At 37.6% G+C, this 20,628-nt stretch overlaps 1 protein-coding gene and 1 long non-coding RNA gene across 3 annotated transcripts in view; one reads left to right on the forward strand and one right to left on the reverse strand.

Moving 5' to 3' along the window:
• The window catches only part of FGF14 (fibroblast growth factor 14), a 618,400-nt gene that overhangs the window by 197,345 nt on the left and 400,427 nt on the right, over nucleotides 1-20,628 (forward strand). The window lies entirely within an intron of this gene.
• LOC131519912 (uncharacterized) lies at nucleotides 1,087-9,130 on the reverse strand. Its single transcript, XR_009265871.1, has 4 exons — nucleotides 8,953-9,130; nucleotides 5,109-5,297; nucleotides 3,801-3,962; nucleotides 1,087-1,261 (listed from the first exon to the last, which is right to left on the reverse strand). It is a non-coding gene; the product is annotated as an uncharacterized LOC131519912 (long non-coding RNA).

The raw sequence follows: 20,628 nt of genomic DNA on the forward strand, positions 1-20,628 counted from the left end.
GGGATGATAGAGTTTCCATTCTGGGAAAACAGCTAAAAAATATTTTTTTTTTCCTAATACAGCAAAATATAATGTGTCATAAAAAAGATTGTTTTTATGTAATTATAACAACAGGTTAGTGATGATTCTAGAAGTCTTGTGATTCCTCCTGTCGCCTGGCCATCACCCTCACACACCACATTCCCAGAACCTCTATGGAATATCATAACCTTGCTTCTTGCTAATGAGACTCCTTTCCCCGTAGGTGAGTGAGAACAAGTCTTATCAGCATCCGCAGGCCCCTGCTAGTCAATATCGGTAGACTTGTAGGCTCCTTGGCCTGGCTGAGAACAACAGGGACCGTGATAGCTTTTTCTGGTGCACTGGCTTAGAGGAGGCACAGCTGTTACTATGTCACCGGTGACCAAAATAGGTGCTACTTTTGAGTGTACAGTCCTTACCTCTTTCTGGGTACTTGTCCCCCATGTCTTCAGCTTCAGGATCACAGCCATGTCAGCTTAATGTTTTTAAAAATATTTTCCCCCACTATCTTCTCTACTTTTTCTTACTTTTTCTTATGAATATACTCAATCACTCATCATTCAACCTCTGGACCATCCATGCAGAGTCCTCTAAACTCTTGCAAAACAATTAGATACATGTGTTCAAAAGAGATTTCATGGTCTGACCTGGAAGGGATGTTCGATGATACAACAGAAGATTTGAGATTGTGGAATTAACACCTCAGAGACCCTTCTGGAAGGATATGAAAAAGACAGTAGCTGTTTTTCTTTTTTTTGTACAATTAGACCATTTCCTCTGCTTTTCCCGTGAGCTGTATGTTTGCCAACATAATTTACTAACCCATTAGGTCTGGCTATTATTCTCTTTCCAACCCTCTCCATATTCTCTCTGTTTGTCAGTTTGGAAGATCTTAAAATAGACACAGGTTCAAAGGTTCCTAAGTAATATTTATTAGCATGGAGAGGTTGTCTGCTAGATCTGAAATTTCAGTGTTCGCACTTTAAACATTTTTGAGGAGACTCAATAAAGAAGACATTAGTCTTTTTTTTTTTTTTTTAATGTTTGGTCTTCTCAATGCCGTTGTTTATATCTGCCCACATCTTCAAGTTGTCAGGATTGTTTTGAATTGCAGTGACACTCTCCAAATGTGGTTGACAGTCCACCCACTTGGTGCTATCCACAAACAGTGAGTACACTCTCTGAATGTCATTAGTAAACATGAAGTCCGATTCATCAAGGAAAAAGCTGACAGAAGAGCCTGGTTGAAAAAAAAAATCTCAAGTGAGAATTCAAAGATTTATGTTTTTTTTTTTTTTTTGCCACCGACTAGTTGGCTGGTCGCTCATGTGTTTGTCTAGCCTTGCAATATTTCTAATGTATAATACAGGAATAGTAATTTCTCCCTAGAGTCTTAGAAAAATTCCTATTCAAGCCTTTCTTCTGAGTATTCTTTATTACATATAGCATTATGCTAGAAACTGAGAAGGATATCAACAAAAAAGTTTGCTACCCTCTAGGACTCTAAGACTGATCTATCTCTTTCTACCTCTATATACCAGTTAAAACACAGTGATGTTTCTTTACTTCTTTAGAGGATTTCATAGCTTTCAAAGCTATTATTTGTATGTGTACAAAAGCATATGTACATATATTCATGTATAAGTCATATATATATATACATATATATATATATGCTGACACACATATACATGTGTATATTTATAATTTCATTTAATCCTTATAGCAACCTTGTGACACAGAGAGTAATGACTCCACATCAGAAATGCAAACCCTGAGGCTACAAGGATATTAAATAAAATCACAAAAACTAGGATTTCAGCACAGGTCTCTGCATTCCAAGCCCCATGCTCTTTCTGTTGAAGCAGAAATTATTGTCCTAAGCCAGTGTAAAGATGAGTCCCCAAAGTGCCATATAACTGCTAAGTTATGTGGAAAGCTTCTTGGAGGAAGTGTGGCTTGAGGATTTGGCCAGTGCAGAAGGAAGGGGATCTCAGGCAAGGAGAAAAGCATGCAATAGGGTTTGAATGTGATTTAGGGAAAGAAGAAAGACACTTACTCAATGTCTTTACATGGAACTAGTAAGATCTAATGTTTTGGTACTTGGGGTGTGAATGCGAAGAGTGTGTGAGTTTGGATCTTTTCTAAAGGATTGGGTTACATGAGCTGGTGTAATATGGTGCAGGATGAAATTGGCACTTTAGGAGGATTGGGGGAGATTGTGGAATAGGTTACAGCATGGAGCCTGAGAGATGAGTTCTAGGACTTCTGCATCCTCCAGGCATGAAATGCCAATGGGCAAAGGTGGATAAATATAAGGACCCTTTTGAAGGACTTGGTAATCCATCAGCTAGTCTGGTGTTAAGGATTGGGATTCTAGGGACGCCTGGGTGGCTCAGTCAGTTGAATGTCTGACTTCGGCTCAGGTCATGATCTCCTGTTTCATGAGTTCAAGCCCCGCATCGGGCTCTGTGCTCGCAGCTCAGAGCCTGGAGCCTGCTTTGGATTCTGTGTCTCCCTCTCTCTCTGCCCCTCCCCCACTCAAAGTTTCTCTTTCTCTCTCTCAAAAATAAATAAACATTAAAAAAATATTGGGATTCTACCTCTACCTAACTAGTTTTGTGACCTGGACAACTTGTTTTATCTTCACCAAGTCATAATAGTTCTTGCTTTATCAGGCTCTTTTGAAGATAAATGAAATAATACACACAAAGCTAATCTTAACTCAGACCTAGCATTTAGAAAACCCTCATTAACTGTTAGATATGTATTTGTAACTACTATTAAAGGTAAAATTGCAGAGGTAAGATTTAAAAAAATGACACATGATTATGAGTGTTTTAATTTTTTGAAGGAACAATGCTCTTAATAACGATGGTACTAGACTGTTCTAATAAGCAACCAATACCTGCCATCTCTGTGGATAATGTTTATTTCAATTTGAATGGGTGCCAAGGTAATAAAGTAGACAACTGCCTACACATGTTTATAAATCTTAAGAGATAGGTAATAGTGGAATAATAGTGTTTGTGTTCTTGAGCCGGTTCCTTGTATATCACAAGACCTTTGTCACTCTTGCGACATTTAGACAGAAGAGGGTAATTTGGGGCTTCAGTGAGGTAACTTTAGATTTAGAGTTTGGCAAAGAGTGAAGAGTAAGTGCTCTCCATTTGCACTGTGAGTTCAAACATGTGATCCCCATGGACAGGCTGAGGATGTCTGTTAGCTCTGTCAAAGACTGCAGGAGGAAGGCCTCAAGTAAGGGTAGGGAGGCTCCTCTCATCTCACAGGATCAGTGTTTTAGTGATTCTTTAAAGCATTTCAATAAGCACATCACTCTGGCAGATTTTCCTCTCAATATATAAATAACAGTCCATTCCAGGAGCAATATTTAAAAAGTCCAAAAGGAGATGGAATTTACCAGGTGGAACGGAAATCATCTCTGGTCTTCGGAAGGAGGAACTGAACTTACCCCCCTGCCCCCTGTCCCCACTCAGAAGAACGCTCTGTTCAATTTCAGCATGAATAGCCTGGCTGCCTATTGCAGTTCAGTCTCCTATGGCTTCCTAAAGGCAATCAGAGGAATAGGCTGCTGCCAACAGAATATAATGTCAGTGGAAGCAGAGAAGCCCACGCGCCCTAAATATCCACTCCTCGAATTATTAACAGCGGCTGGGTAATATTCTCTAGAAGGCTCCGACTAAAATTTATATGTGTTCTATTTTGGCGTCGGTGTGGACTGAGTTTTTCTGGAATTATATAGTTGGAAGAGAACTTACCTACCATAGTAGTGTCACTTCCTCCTCCAGCTGGGATAACAGACCCTCAGGCTCAGAAGATTGTTAATTCCTTTGATTCTCGTCTAGCATGTGCCTTGGCTCTTGTTGGTGTCTCAGAGAAGCATGGCGGTTTGCTGCTGCGGCGGCTGCCTCCATAGTCGACTTCAAAGGGTGAGGGAGAGGAAGGGAGTGTGACTGAGAACCAGAAGATGGCAATTCCCAGTCAGGGCATGTGGGTGGTGAGGAAAGCCAGGGAAGCAGGAAGGAGCTGGTGCCCAATAAAGAGAGGGCTAAAGTGGATAAGTGGGAAAAAACGTGGTTTATCTCACTGCCATGTCTGAGACCATTCCTACTGGGACAGCATGTTTCAAACATTGGTTCCTGCTCAGCTAGAGGTTTCCCATGGCTAACTACCAGCTTGAGGCAGGAGCGGGCTACTGTGTGCTGTGAGGCTTTTCCGTCTTATGATTTCTAAGCAACTGAAAATAATTTTGTACTGACCTAAAACTATTTTGTATGGGCTAGAGACTGAAAACACCCTTATGATAATATATTTTGTGTATATGGTATATGTGTATCTGGGTATGTTCTGCTCTGTAATATATTGGTATTATTATATGTAAACTATTACATCATATATTTATAAGTAAGTATACACATATCTGTAAATACATATTTATATTTTATTTATTTATTTAAAAGGAATTGAAGAATTTATTTCATATGGAATGGGCATCTAAAGCTGCAGAATTTTGAAGGTATAAATTCACCTTCCTCCTTTTACAGATAAAGAAACTGAGGGCCAGCAGAGTCTTAGGAGAAGGCACGACCCTATCTAAACCTCACGTTGCTCTTTCCAGGCCGGGACGCCCCCCACTCTACCCCTGAGTCTGGCACAGTAGAGGGGAGAGGCTGTGGTGGATCTTGATAGCACACCCTAAGGGTGATTCCGAAATGTTCCACCTCTAACTCTGACCTGATATCCGCTGTAGAAGGCCCAATAGAGAAATGTTAAGAATTTCTCTAATTGCCTTTAGAGAGTCCATAGAACTTCAACTGGAGGCCTACGTGACAGTAACTTGCTATCAAATGCAAATGAATACCAGGTCTAACAATTGTATACCCGTAACTGTGATCCTATGGAACTGTCCTACCAGATCCCACTCACAGTAATGGGTCTTTCCCTTCTATTTTCTCTCCTATTCATGGAGATCACTGCCCTCCACTTTGCTTTAAGGTTAAGTTGTAAGGGCAGGAGAAACAGAGGCTGTGCCCAGCTATGGACTCTTTTCAAAGAGAAACACCTACCCTTCTCTTTACCGGAGGCTGTTTATGGGATGTCCTCCACTACCAGACAATCTGAGAACGCTGCTGTTTGGATAACATTGCTGTGCAGGAAGAATCTTTCTTCTTCCCTGAGTCTTTTTTCTTCAATCCAGATATCTTTACAATTGACTCATTTCTTTCTCCTGTCTCTGCCCAGTCCTGTTAGCAGTTCTGGGAAAAACAGCAAATGAGTTTAACATTTGCAACCAGTGGCTGGAGGCCACAAGATCAGGACACTTAATACGATATGGTTAGCTTTGTTTCAAATTAAAATTGGAACCAGTAATGTCTTAATTTTCTTGTCTAGACAATTGTCATGGCTGTAAATTACCATCGTAATAGCCATTGAATGGTTTATAATGACCTTACCAAAACATTATTTGCCAATCCTATAAACTTTCTGAACATGCTGTTTAGTTTATCTTAATTAATCTATTAAGAGAGGACGTATACATCCTGCTTCCTCTCTCCAAAGTGATATTTGTGGATTCAATTCCTTTCTCATTGTTAATGCTACCCTCTAAACTCACCACTGATCTAATTCTGTCTTCTGTCTGTCTACAACAAATTTAATCAGAAAAATCATTATCCAAATGTGATGTTCTTTCTGTGTTTGAGACAGTGACTATTGTCTCTGTAGACTTTTGGTGCTATTCTTTTTATGCGGTTAATAGCTGTTTACATACATTTTGTTCAGGGTAGGGATGGTAGTTTATTGCACAGGCTACTAATAATTGTGTGCAAAAATGAGTTTCAATTAACTCTTCAAACAAGAACTTGAAAGAGTTCCAAATGTTCAGGAGATAGGCCTCTGTACCTAAAGGTTGTCTACAAAGTATGTGAGCACAGCCTTTAAACCAAGCTAAGAAACCAATTCACCTTATAATGCGTGTGTCAGCTAATTATATAGTTATAAGCTCAGCTAATATCTAAACTGACTATGCCATGCTCCTGTGTGTGTGTGTGTGTGTGTGTGTGTGGTGTAGGGGGAGTGCAGTGGGTTAAGGCAGTAGGGAGGGAGAACAGATGCCAAAATTCATCAAGAAAATGTCTGAAATCCTTGTTGTAGGACTTTAGCTTCTCCAGTTATCTGCCAGGAATGTTCTTGACTTTTCTGCCTGAGAAGCTTGGGCTCATCCTTTGTGTTGTCCCCATTTATTTTTTTCTCCATTACAAATTTCTTTTCATTTGTCTATTATTATATGTCTACTTGTCTCTTTCTACCAGTAAAATGTGATCTCAAGAGTAGGGACATCATCATTGCTAGTGGCTAATGACCTGGGATTGAATTTCATTTTCGCTACATTTTTCCCTAGCTGGATGACTTTAGCAGGCTTCCTTGCTAGATTTTCTTAATTTAAAAAATGGGAGTAGGGGCGCCTGGGTGGCTCAGTCAGTTAAGGGTCCGACTTCAGCTCAGGTCACGATCTCACAGTCCATGAGTTCGAGCCCTGCATCGTGCTCTGGGCTGATGGCTCAGAGCCTGGAGTCTGCTTCCGATTCTGTGTCTCCCTCTCTCTCTGCCCCTCCCCCGTTCGTGCTCTGTCTCTCTCTGTCTCAAAAATAAAAATAAACGTTGAAAAAAAATGGGAGTAAAAAAATATCTGCTGCATAGAATTTTTCTATAGGTTAATTAATCTTAGCTATCATCATCATCACCATCATCACCATCATCATATTCATGTCCTTTTTGCCATTATAAAACACACAGTTAGTTTGTTTTTCAATAAATTACTTCAATGTTTTCTTTTATCAACCAACCTTTCAGTTCCCCCATATTTTTTTAAATTGAGATATAATTTTCATACCATAAAATTCACCCTTTCAAAAGTCTGTAATTCAGAAGCATTTACTATTTTCATGAAGCCATGTGAACATCCTAATTCTAGAAAGTGTTCATCTTTGCAAAAAGAAATGTTTTCCACATCAGCAGTCACTATTCTCCTACTCATTTTCCCAGCCCTGGCAAATCACAAATCTACTTTCTGTCTGGATTTGCCTGCAGGAGCCATTGAATATAAATGAAAGTATGCAGTATGTGGTCTTTTTCTGTCTGACTTCTTCATTTAGCATAATGTTTTTAAGGTTCACCCATGTTGTAGCATGTATATATTTCATTCCTTTTTATGGTTGAGTAGTTGTCCACATATGGATATACTACATGTATGGCCTAATACTACATTATGGTCATATACTGCATATGTGAGCTAATATGTGACCTAATACTGGGGAATATTCTATGTGCACTTAAGAAAATTTTGTACTTTGATGTTTTTAAAAGGACTGCTCTATGTATGTCTGTTGGATCTAGCTGTTTTATAGTGTTATTCAAGTCTTTTATTTCCTTGTTGCTCTTTTGCCAAATTGTTCTATTATGTAAGTGTGCAACTATTATTACTGAATTGTCTATTCCTCCCTTCAATTCTGTAAGGTTTTGCTTCATTTTTTTTTTCAGGCTCTATTATTAGGTGCATATGTACCTATTATTGTTATGTCTTCTTGATGGATTGAAAGTTTTATTCTTATAAAATGCTCTTTGTCTCTAATAGCAATTTTTGCCTTAAAGTATATTTTTTCTGATAGTAATATAGTCACTTAGCTGTCTTTTTGTTATAGTTTACATGATATATCTTTTTCAGTCTTTTTATTTTTAAACGATGTGTGACTTAAATATAAAACGTATTTCTACTACAGTATATAATTGGGTGATATTTGTTTATTCTGTCAATCTCTGCCTGTGATTGGAGTGTTTATTCTATTTACATTTAATAAAATTAATAAGGTAGATTTTATATCTGCCATTTTTCTACTTGTATTTTATGTTTTATCTTTCACTTTATTTCTCCATTACTGTCTTCTTTTGTGTTAATGTTTCCTAGCATATCATTTTAACTCCTCTATTGTTTTTTAATTATATTTTAGAGTTATTTTCTTAATGTTTACTCTGAGGATTACAATTAACATCTTAACTTAAAGATCTAGTTTGGGTCAGAAATATAAAACCTTTGCTGCTACACAGCTCCATTCCTCCCCCTTCTTTGTCCTCTGGTGCATTTTAAGTACAAATATTTATTTAAGTCCCGCAACACAGTTTTATAATTGTTTGTTTATGCAGTTATCTTTCAGTTAGAAAAGAGTTGCAAACCAAAAGTACATTTATATTATCTTTTATATTTACCTAAATTGTTGCCTTTACTGGTACTTTTAATATTTCTACATGTGGATTCTATTTGTTGTATAGTATCCTTTTATCTTAGTCTGGAGGACTTCTTAGTATTTCTTACAGGATAGCTCTATGAACAATGAATTATCTGTTTATCTGGCAATAATATATCCTTCATTTTCAATGAATAGTTTTGCTAGATATAGAATTCTTTTTTCTTCCAAGCTTTTATTTAAATTCCAGTTAGTTAACATACAGTGCATTAGTTTCAAGTTTAGAATTTAGCAATTCATCCCTTAACGACCTTGTGTTCATTGCAAGTGTCCTCCTTAATACTCATCACTCATTTAATCCATTACCCCACCCGCCTCCTCTCCAACAACCCTCAGTTTTTTATCTGTAGTTAAGAGTCTGTTTCCTGGTTTGCCCTCCCCACCCCATGTTCATCTGTTTTGTTTCTTAAATTCCTCATATAAGTGAAATTGCAAGTAGATATAGAATTATTGATGGACAGTATTTTTTCATTCAGTATTTTGATTATGTTATCTGCTTGTCTTTTGTCCTCCATTATTTCTGATGAGAAATCAGCTATTAATCTTATCAAAAATCTCCTTTATATGATGAGCCACTTCTGTATTGCTACTTTCAAGATTGTCTCTTTACCTTTGACTTTTGACAATTTGATTATGATGTGTCTAGATGTGATCTTTTTTAAGTTTATCCAACATACATCTTTTGAGCTTCTTGGATGTAAGTTTTTGGCCATTATTTCTTCAAATATATTTTCTGTCCCTTTCTTTCACCTCTCCTCTAGGACGCTCATGATGTGTGTGCTGTTATGCTTGATGATGTCACAGAGACCTCTTAGGTTCTGTTTGTTATTCTTCATTCTTCTTTCTATTCCTTAGGCTAGACAGTCTCAATTACTTATCTTCAAGCTCACTAATTCTTTATTTTTTGAAGTCAAATCTATTGTTAAACCCCTCTAATGGATTTTTGTTTTAGTTATTATACTGTTTAACTATAGAATCTCTATTTTTTTAAAATAGATATGCTTTTATTGATACTGTTTGCTGAGACATCATGCTCATATTTTTCTTTAGATCTTTATTCATGGCTTCCTTTTGTTCTTTGCACATAATTATATTAGCTGATTTAAAATCTTCCATCTAAGCATTCCAATGTGTGCTTTCTCAGGGAGTTTCTATTGGCTATTCCTCCTCTTACTATTTTGGGGCCATACTTTCCTGTTTCTTTGCATGTCCCGTGATCTTTGTTGAAAACTGGATATGTTAAATAAAATAATGTGACAACCCTGGAAATCAGATTGCCCTACACCCACAGTTGGATTTGTCTATGTTTGCTGTTCTTATTTGTTGCTGTTTGTTTTGTGACTTTCCTGTAGTAAAGGCATAATGATTTCTATGTGTTGTGATGTGTGGCAGCTTAGCTTATAGTCAGCTAATGGTTGGCAAGATATTTCCTTTGATATTTGAGTGTTTCCTGAGTGTTTCTGGTTGGAGAATGCCTTCAATTCCTTTAATAGCTTTCACTTCCTGCTTGCTCAGAGCCTCCAGTTCAGAAAGAATTGAGAGACTAGGGCCTTCTCAGATCCTCTGGTCTTTCTGCTTCCTACGCATGTGTGGCCTTCTAGATTCCCAGAAATATGTTGGAACTTTTCAAAGACCTCTCTATGCTATTTTTCAATGGCGGTTATACACAGACTAAGACAGACCCAGTGGATGACTCATTCACCAAACTTTCTTTTTAGTTTTTTTGGTCAGCTTCTTGTTTGCTCCACTTTCTGAGGCAGCTCTGATGTTAAACAGTTACCCTTGATTGTTTTTGAAAAAGCCCTGGAGAAAGATTGTTTACAGTGAGTGATATGTGAGTCAGGTCAACTGAAGGCAAGCCCTGCTAATGGATGTTTTCAGGAAACTGCCACAGGTCAAATTATAACAATACCTGGTAATGATGCTTTTGGGAGCTTCAAACCTGTTCTGCCCTCTCCAGTAGCTGGTAGGCTGCTCATTTTCATGGTTATCATATTTGCAAAGCTATTGTTTTCAATGGCAGCTGTAGATCTGGGGAGAGAGAATGGGAATAGGGCAAGTTAAAAAACCACAAAACTCACTATTCCAGTTGAGATTCAATTTATTCTCTTCAATAAATTACTTGGGTTCCTCTTGTGGCATATTTCCAAAGTTCTTAAAAAGTTGATTTTGCCAACATTGCTTGTTGTCTCATTCTCATTGCCTTTACAAAGGTGCATAGTTGTGGAAGTCTTTATTTAATATTCTTGCAGTGCTCTCCCATCCAATTAATTTTTGATTAGTATATGAATTTAATGGACTTAATGGTTGTCTTTCTAACATTGACTTTACCCTTCTCTATGAATGTGAAGTTGGATTCGAAGTCAATCCCATGATCAGATCCAGAGGTAATCCCTGATTCCCCTAATCTGGCATTCCAACCTTGACACTATTGATATTTTGGGTCCAATAATTGTATTGTGGGGGTTGTCCTGTGCTTTGTAGGATCTTTAACATCATTCTTGTACTCTTCCCGGTAGATACCAGTAACACCTTCCCAGTTAGTATTTGTTTGACAACAGACATTGCCTAATGTCCATTGCAGGGCAAACTTGCCCCTGGTTGAAAACCACCATTATCACCACAATAACATAGTCTCATTCTTTCAGACAAAACAGTTGATTCAGGCAAACAGGACTTATCTCAAAGAACATGGTGATCCCATGATCACAGTTAGTGTTTCAGGAATGGAGATATAACCAATTCAAGCCAAGGAGGTATGAGGGAAGATCGCTGGAAACAACCAGAGGAAAAGTTTCCTTTTTTCCTTCTATGTTGGATTGTGTGAGCATGTGAAATCCATTGGGTATCCAGCCCTAGCATGAAGCTAAAATGGTACCTAATGTGTGTTCCTGGCACACAGTTGACATACAGCTGATATTTAGAGTTTTTATTACAACACCAATTGGGTCAATGCTATGACCTTTGGTTTTCATTTAAGAACTGTTTAGGTTAAACTTTCTTAACTTAAAGACATCACTAAAAGTTGGAAGGGATTCTACCTTCATAATGGCTCTCCCACATCCAATCCCTCCTTTTCATCACTTCAAATCTTTAGTTACTTGTAAGTTTTAATTGGTTAATTGAAATACTTTTTATGAAATGTTCTCTCTTTTTCTCTCTTTCTCACCTCTCTCCACTTCAGCTCACTTACCAGCTTCTTCCCAAAGCACCCTTCTAATTATATTACTACTCTGCTGACGAAGTTTCAAGGTCTCTGTACCATCTACACATTAAACCCAACTTCTCAGCCTTTTTTTCAGTGTGACCAGAATTAACTTTTCAAGTCTATCAGCCTCTGCTTTTCTTCTAAGTTCTAAACTTTAACCAAAGGAGAATGTTCATCATTTCCACAGCAGGTTCTACATTTTCTGGCTCTGTGAAGTTTGTTATGCTATTTTTGACACCAGAATATTTAAAATAATAATTATAATTCAAAAAGGTAGCCTTAATTGAGCACTAATCCTGTGCCAGATATTGTACTTAATCTCATTTAATTCTTCAAAACAAAAACAAAATGAAATGTCAACAAAATGAATTTGTTAAGTCCTTCTGTTTCACCTTCTGGCACATAAAGGACATTATGACTTGAAGAGGTTAAATAATTTCTCCAGCTTATACAGATAGTAATTGAAAACACTGGAACATGAACTTGGATCTTTGCAGTTGACCATATTCTTGTTCTTAACCACAATACTACATTGTTTTCTCTTTGCTCCCCTTTATTTTCCCTCTTCATTTCTCTCTGCTGCAGTTCTGATGTTTTCTAGTTTAAAGTTATATGCCAGTTCATCTATAACATGTGTCCCAGTCCTTCAGTTGAGAAATGATCTCTCCCCTCTTTAATCTCTTGCTGAATCCAACACAATGCCTAGTACATCATGATAAATGATCAATATATGTTTTAAATAAAGGAGATGGATGAATAAAACTTGGAGCCTAGGTATCTTGTTCTTTTATTTCATCATTGATATAAAGAAAAAACTCAAAGCTGCATAGTATTTTTCAGATAACAGGCACCTAACAATTTGTTAAATTGAATGAATTGCTGAAAATTCAGTAGATCAGCTTGTTGGGTGTCTATTTCTCTTTGTGCTTCTCTTATGAGACCATAGCTATGTGAGTAAGAGCAGGCTATGTAAGCATCTACTTATGAGGAATGTCCATTACTTTTTGTGTTAACTTACGCAGGTGAGCAGGCCTGGAAGTCTATTGTTTTGTGGTTAACAGAGAAAAGGCCTCAGTCTTAAATATTTACAGAAGAGTTTGGAATCTCTAGGTATGCAACTGACTGTAACAGTGGCTTTTCTTCCACAGAGGAGTTATTTTATGGGCTGTCAGTAAGAAAACAAATCTGTTTCAATGGTGTGTCTGTTTTGCTTGTCCCAAATGAGTGTTATTTACAAAGAGCAAGGATAGGACACTAAGGTGGCAAAGAAAGAAACTAAGAAAGAAGATAGTTGGCAAGGATGGAGACTAGACTCAATTAGCTCCCAACCCAGGGATGCTGTTGCTGATGTCGTTGGTCTGAGTCAGCAACAAAAATCAATGTCAGATATGGCAGATTTTGGCACCTCGGCAATTCTATTCAAGTCAGTAATTCTGTGATTCTATTTAATAAAAAACTTTTCAAAGTATTTAGATTTAAGTTATGATATAGATACTAGAGTTCCTCAAAAAGGAATGTATAAACGTTTTCCCAGTGCTTGCGTGTTTCTCAAGAAAATGACTAATTTTATACTTTCATGTGGATTATAGTCTAAAAAAATAGTATGAACATGTGTCAGATTACTCCTAATGGAGTTTGGTCATGCAATTTTATTACCCATATTTTCAGTTGGGTTGATCATATGACTATAGCTTGAGGAGTGCTACTTATTTATCCTAGGTTAATGGGGAAAGACTGGAGTTGTCCTCCACGTGTAGCTCAGTCATGTGTCTGCACATGCTTCTTATGTATACTGCATGTGTGATTCAAGTGTGTGCCTCTATGTGCTTCCCATGCACCTCACATGAGCAACCCAGGTGTGTGCCCATCTGGACAGTGCATGTGTAACTCAGGCATGTACCATCCCAGTGGAGATGTCATAGAAGTTTGAACAGAGAAAAATGTTAGGAACATTGCATATAGAGACATGTCAGACTTTAAATGTGTGTGTGAATGTGTGTGTGTGTGTGTGTGTGTGTGTATTATTATACTCACAATGAGAATGGTTGTTTAGTTTTAGCAAACAATATAGTATTTCACATTAATGCTATTGTTTTTCATACTGTTTTTTGTAGTTTTGTTTGCTTTCCATTTATCAATTTTTAGTTTTATAGTTGTAAACAAGTCATATGGATATGGCAGACAGATTATACCAAGTTTTATATATTAATATTGTTATGAACATGATTTGTCAACATTTGCAGTTAGTGAGAAGATCTTTTCCTTTAAAGATCTTTTCATTACTTAAGTATGAAAAACATTATACCATTCTATTCTGCAGTGCATGCAAGTCCTAATCTGTTAATCCAATGAGCAAATATAAGAAAATAATGGTTATGTTACCCAGAGAAATATTAAGCTTATTAATGGCAAAATTTCATTCACTATTACTATAGCTTCATCTCTGTTTTGTAAATTGTCAGCTTTACTTATTGACATATTTACTTATTTTCTTTTATCTGGAAAAAGTTACACCATGTTAATACTGGTAATTCTTGTGTCTGCATTCAAGATAATGAGTCCAGGCTAAGACCGTCTTCCAGAGTGGGTCAATAAAATTTTTTTTGGATCTTTTCTCCATTTGAATAAATATAGCATGTTAATTGAGTGGAGAAGTCCTGTAAAAGGCTTCCTACCCCTGTTTTGGTGTGAAGGAGTTAAAATAATAGCTTTACAATTCATACTCACTCCTACATGTATTATCTCATGTCACAGTTATGCTGTGAGGACTGTATCATTTCCACTTAGCAGATGACAAATGTGTGGGCCAAGGCATTGAGTGATTTGTCCCTATAATAAACTTGGGGGATCTAGCTCTGAATACCGGTCTGTGGGCTTCAGCTTCAGACTCCTTTTACTTTATCATGTGGTTTCTATAGATAACATTTAAACTAATTTTTGGATAGAAATGGAATTTTAAAGGGAAGGTGTGATATTAACTCATATGGATATCTTTACGAGAAAAGTTCTTATTCTGCACCTGATATAGTTTATTATTATTATTGTTGTCACTATATATATATATATATATATATATATATATATATTACATATAACATTATATGGTAAGTAGCAAATTATATATGTAATCATATATGCTCTGTTTGTGTCTATGTATGTATATATGGTGATTACCAAAAAGAATTTAGGTAAAACACAGTACTATGTGACAGATCCTTAACTAAGATTAAAATACAAAAGTCAAGCAATAGAGGAAGAAAATAGGAGTAAATAAATTTTTTAAAAGGTCTCTGCTGTCAGAGTTGAGGGACCCCAGGATATCATAGTTGAATGCCAGAAACTTTTTCTTTCCCTAACTTATAAGAAATGTATTAGAGGTGAAATGACTTTAGAATGCATTTAGGAAGAGAGCATAGCCTAGGTATATTCTAAAGCTTTAGCCCTATTGCATAACTTTTCAATCAAAATAAGTCTGGAAAATGGAAATGAAAAATGCCACATTACATAGCATATATTTTGAAGAGAGGTTTAGAAAATTTGCTCTCTTAGGAGCAACTCTCTCTTTAAGAATTTATGTGGCCACCTGTTCACTTCTCTTCTTACTGTCTCATGGCCTTTCTGAAGCCAATAAATAAAATTCTTTTCCCGATAGTCATTTTCTTATTTTCCAATGGACACAAGACCTCAGAACTATGAAAGAAAACAGACAAGAACAGTTTCCTTTGATCTTTTTTCTTATTATGGTAATTATTTTAGCTTTATGTCCTTCCTGAACTTAAGGATAACGACATGTGCTTTTAGAAAATTTGAAAAACAATATGAGGAATCAGGAAATGTGTGTTCATAATTCTAGCAATATTAATTTCTTGGTGTATTTTTCTGAATACATTTTAGCTTATGTGAGAACATATGCTTTCTTTACTTGACATTTTTAATGTTATTAAATTTCCCTGTGTTATTGAAAAGCCTTTATTTTTAATAGCTACAGAGTATCCCAGCATATGGATATGCTCTGGCTTTTTAAAGCATCCTGTTAGTATTGAACACTTTGGGGGATTTCCAATTTTCTCGGTTGTATGGCACTTCTGTACAGAACTTTTTGTGAGCATTTTGGTGTATCTCCTTATAACTATGTTATGATTGTTTCTAAGAAGAATTAATAAGTCAAAGGTATGAACATTCCAAATTATTTTGGTAAATATCACCAAATTACTTTTCAAACTCTTAACATCAATTTACATTTCCTCCAGCAATGTCTCAATGCCTCTGTTTCACTCTGCCCTCATCTGCTTTTTAATTCTTGGTTTATTTGATAGGTGAACATTGCATCACACTGACTGAATTTGCATTATTAAAAAAATATGGATCATTTGTTTTGCTCACATTTACTAGCCATTTATCTTATTTTGAAAACTGTCTAAATTGCCTTCTTACCTCTCCATCATCATTTATCACTTCTCTAGTTCCAAAGAATAGAATCTTCTCAATCACAGAGCTTCAGAGGCAGAGTGAGTGTGGTCGCCCACTCCCCAAACATGTGACTGTTGCCCATTCACTATACACGTGAGTGCAGATGGATGGAGGTATCGTACTGTGTGCTCTACATAATTAGAGATGTGTACCTGCCTGCCTCCTGTGTCTCTGTGTGGCCCTTTCACCCTGTTGCTTTTCTCTCCCTTCCTTCCATGCATCTTTCACTATTTGGTTTCTTCTCAATTTAAAGTTGTTGACATGCTTGTATTGTACTGGGATTGGTAGGCTTATGTGTGTCTCTGGAGATAATGGTCAACACATTGCCTTTGTTCTGAGTTGTCTAATGTGCCATTCTGCCCTTTCTTGGCACATTTTCACTGTCCCAGGATGTTTCTGTCATGTCTATGCGGGAGATGCCTATGCATATATCAGGGGCTCCTTTACTGAGTCGCCTTTGAGACAGAAACCTAGTTAGTAAACAAGAGTCCTACGGAACTATTCAAAGAAGTCTAAGTGTTCTTTACATTTACTTTATCTCTTTCAAAATCATTCATGGTGGCTAAATTTTACTGATGACCTTCTATGGTAGCCAGCTGGGTGAACTCCTGTGTTTTCATAGCTCACCGTGAAAGACATGCTATTCTCTTTCTTTTATGTGTGAGTTCTGAAAACTGCTGCCTACCCGTTAGACTATTTTCCAACTGTCACCTTGCCAATAGAGAGAGTGGATTTGAACTGAAGTCTGACTCTGAAGAACATGTATGGCCTCTCTGTTGGATTTATTGTGCTCTCTGGCCATGGGTGGAGATATTTCTGCTTGTGCCTGTTGTCTGCTAATGTGGCACACAGACTGACGCATGTGAGGAGGGGTCAGGTGTGGTGAGGTGTGAGGCAGGCAAATGTTAAACACATCCTCTGTTCTGACAGCAGAAGACGGAGTTCACTGAGGAGCGGGGGCAAGTCTGGCTTTCCTGTTCCCAGCACATGGTAGACGCTAAACAGCTATTTGTTATTACTGAATAAAAGATGCTTTTCATTAAGCTACCGTCTTCTCTCAAACAAGAACAGGGTTAACTGGTCTGTGGGGCAGAGACAATCTGGCAATGCTAATCACTTTTCTTAATGAATGACCCAGTCTGTCTTCAGCAATCCATTTACACCTTCTTCTTAAATTCCAGTTCTTCCAAATGAGGCTACCAAACTCCAAATGGTGTGATTAAGATGAATAAGTTTTGAACTCTTTGAACAGATGATTAATAAGCGAGAACAGCGTTGTATTTAACTTACTTATTATCTCATTTGGAATTTCTGAGTTCTGAAGAATCCTTAGGGGAATGAACTCTGAACATATTATAGGTAGATCTCATTTTTCAAGTTGGAAAGTTTTTATTATTTCCTCAGTCTTGCACACTCTTATCAAATACTTGGCTTTTATATAGAGCTAGCCTACGCCCAGTGCTACAAAGCCACCTGTGGGTAGAAATGGCATCTTCTCCATCTGTCTGGCATGAGTGGGCTTGCACGGGTCTCTGGAAATAGAAGTCGGTCCTCATCTTCACTGCATGTTGTCTAGAACCTTCTTCTGACTCTTGACTCACATGTTTGCCATTCCAAGGGCACCGTGGTGGCACATCACAAACAGCCCCAGTGGCTTTAAAAAATGAATAAATATAGTTATAGTAAGAGTGAGTACATTTGTTTTGATTTTTCCGGAAGCTATAATTATACAGCTCTTTACAATAAATCTGCTTCTCAAATCTGAACTTCAGGAAACTATTCAGCAAGAAATATTGAAAAATGAAAAATTTATGTTTTTTAAGTATTTTCCTTTTAACTAACCTGAAATTTGCTAACAATCAAAAATGGGGGGTCATCAAACTTTGTGTGTAAAGAGCCAGCTGGAGAACATTTTAGGCTTTGTGGGCCAAGATGGAAAATTGAGGCCATTAAATAGGTACTTACATAACAAGAGAGAAGACAGATTTCCACAAAATGTGATGAAATTCAAATAATAACAATAATAATGGTCACTGAGTACACTGTTTTGTAATATAGGCCATTGTATTAGTTTTCTGTCACAAAACATAAAAACTATCACATACTTGGTGGCTTTAACAATGCAAATGTATTATCTTACTGTTCTGGAGAGCAGAAGTCCAACATGGATCTCTTTAGGGCTAAGACTGAGGTGCTGGCAGGGCCACGTTCCTCCTGGAGACCCTGGTATAGAGTGTGCCTCCTTGCCTTTCCCAGTTGGGAAGCCTCCTGTGTTCCTCGCTCATGGCCACCTTCTTCCATCTCCAAGGCCAGCAATGTGCCATCTCTCTAATTCTGCTTTCACCATCACATTTCTCCTTCTTACCATGGCCTGGAAAGGTTCTCCACCTTTAAGGGGTCCATGTGATCATGTTGGGCCCACTTAGATGATCCAGGACAATCTTCCCATCTGAAGCCCAGTGACTTAGTTTCCTAGGGCTGACCTAACAAAGTGCCACAAGGTGGGTGGCTTTAAACAACCAAAATTTACTCTCTTAGCTCTTGAAACTGTAAATGCAAAATGAAGATTTTGGCAGGCCATGCTCCCTCTAAGACTTTAGGTAGAATTCTCCCTGGCCTCTTACTAGCTTCTGGTGGGGGCTGTCAATCCATGGACTTTCTTGGCTTGCAGGTGCATCACTACACTCTCTACCTCTGTCATCACATGGCTTTCTCCCCTCCTGTGTCTCTGTCTCTTTGGGCTTCATACAAGGATATTAGTCATCTTGGATTAAGAGCCCATCTTAAAGGCCTCATCTTAAATTGATTACACCTGCAAAAACTCTACATCCAAGTAATGTCACACTGACAGATAATGGGGATGAGGACTTCAATGTCTCTTTTTGGAGACATGATTCAACCCTGTAACAGTCTGTAACCTTAATCACATCAAGTGGTTGCTAGGACCGTTATGGGGACCAGAAGCATTCTGGATGGTGGAGGAGGCAGAGATTGGGCCATCCTCTGCAATTACACGGACGGCACTGATTATTGGGTTAAACTGGCTATTTCTCCATGGCATCTCCATTTCTTCACCACATGCTGTAGGACGCTCAAGAGAGAGTGAGGACGTCATGTTACAGACACACTTGTATCCTATTTGATATGTGGTTACACTATTGCCATAGGATGCCCTACTGAATTCCATCCTGCAGGTAACCCTTGGGTTTCTTTCAGCTTTAATTCCTCCTCTTTTTTCTTTTTTCTGTCCTTCCATAACGTGATTTTCTTGGCATCTCTTCCTCATCACTTACTGTTTCCATGATACCCATTTCCCAGAGGATATGTACTTCCATGATCAAAGGGAATTAGATAAAATTTTAAATTTGGGTTTAAGTTATAATGATACATTTAATTTAAAATTAAAGTTAAATAACAAATGCATGAGTATTCATAGTTATATTGGAGAACTGGGGAATTTGAGTAAAATTGGTGACCTAAATCAACAGCTGATTTTTAGCAGCTGTCGGGTCCTTGTTTTACACAATGGGAGGATTATGATTCAGTTTGCAGAGTTTTCATTTTCCAACCTCATCGGCCATAATGGTGTTTCTTCAACCCCCAATGGCAATTTCTTAGCTTTCCGCAGTCCTTACTTTATCTTTTGTCAAGCTACTGAAGCAGAGCAGGGGCACTGGACTTCAGGCATTCTGGAAGTCAAGACTCTGGACAAGGGAAGGGGATAGGTCAGTCAAGGTGCTGGGGAAGATGGTCAAGGAGGCTTTGGCCCTATATTTGTGCTGGGGATGAGGGTGTGATGTTTGGAGATTGCTGGTTTAGGATGCTCATGTGAGGTGCTATGTTTCACTTCAGGGGAGGCATGGGGCATGAGCTGAGAGACACAGGTGCTATGTGTTGGAAGTGATGAGCCAATACCGTGGCTTGTGTTATTGTCATTTATGCTAATTTGGGATATGATTTAAAATTTGTCTATTTTCTTTAATAATAGATTTAAAGGAGTGTGGTGGTATCAGGCATTATGAAATTATGAAATGAAGGGCACTTTTGTTCTAAGTTCTAAGTTCTTTATAAATTCTTCAGTGTCACACTTGCCTTTGAATAGCTCTTAGTAATAGATTCCCCTTTGCATGAATATAGGATTCCAATGAGCCATAGGTTCCTGAGAAATCACTCAAATACCCTTTGAGAGTTTTGCAATTTTTTTTCCTGGAAATAACTTGCTGACAAAACAGTTTAGGATAGATTCAGTACACAGACATCAGCAGATGCAAAATCGGGAAGAAGAGGCAATGCAGAAAAGGATGGTATTTCTGAAAAGTAATAGTCACCCGTGTCCCATATTGACTAAAAAAGCTAATGATTTTTCTTGAAAAAGGAAAGGAGCACTGACCATTATTCTTTCAGTAAAACGAGGAGCCTGCACTCCGGAGAATGTCAGACACATCATGAACCAGTAGAAAGGACACTAGGATCGTAACCATTGGGCATCATTTGAATTTAGCTTGATTCCAATCAGATTTCTTGAGGGATCCAGGTGTAGACTCAAGGTCTGACTATCATCTCTACCCTATAAATGAATAAAAAAAGAATATCAATTTTCTAGAAAGT

Source organism: Neofelis nebulosa, chromosome 1 (genome assembly GCF_028018385.1).
Source record: "Neofelis nebulosa isolate mNeoNeb1 chromosome 1, mNeoNeb1.pri, whole genome shotgun sequence".
Taxonomy (NCBI): domain Eukaryota; kingdom Metazoa; phylum Chordata; class Mammalia; order Carnivora; family Felidae; genus Neofelis; species Neofelis nebulosa.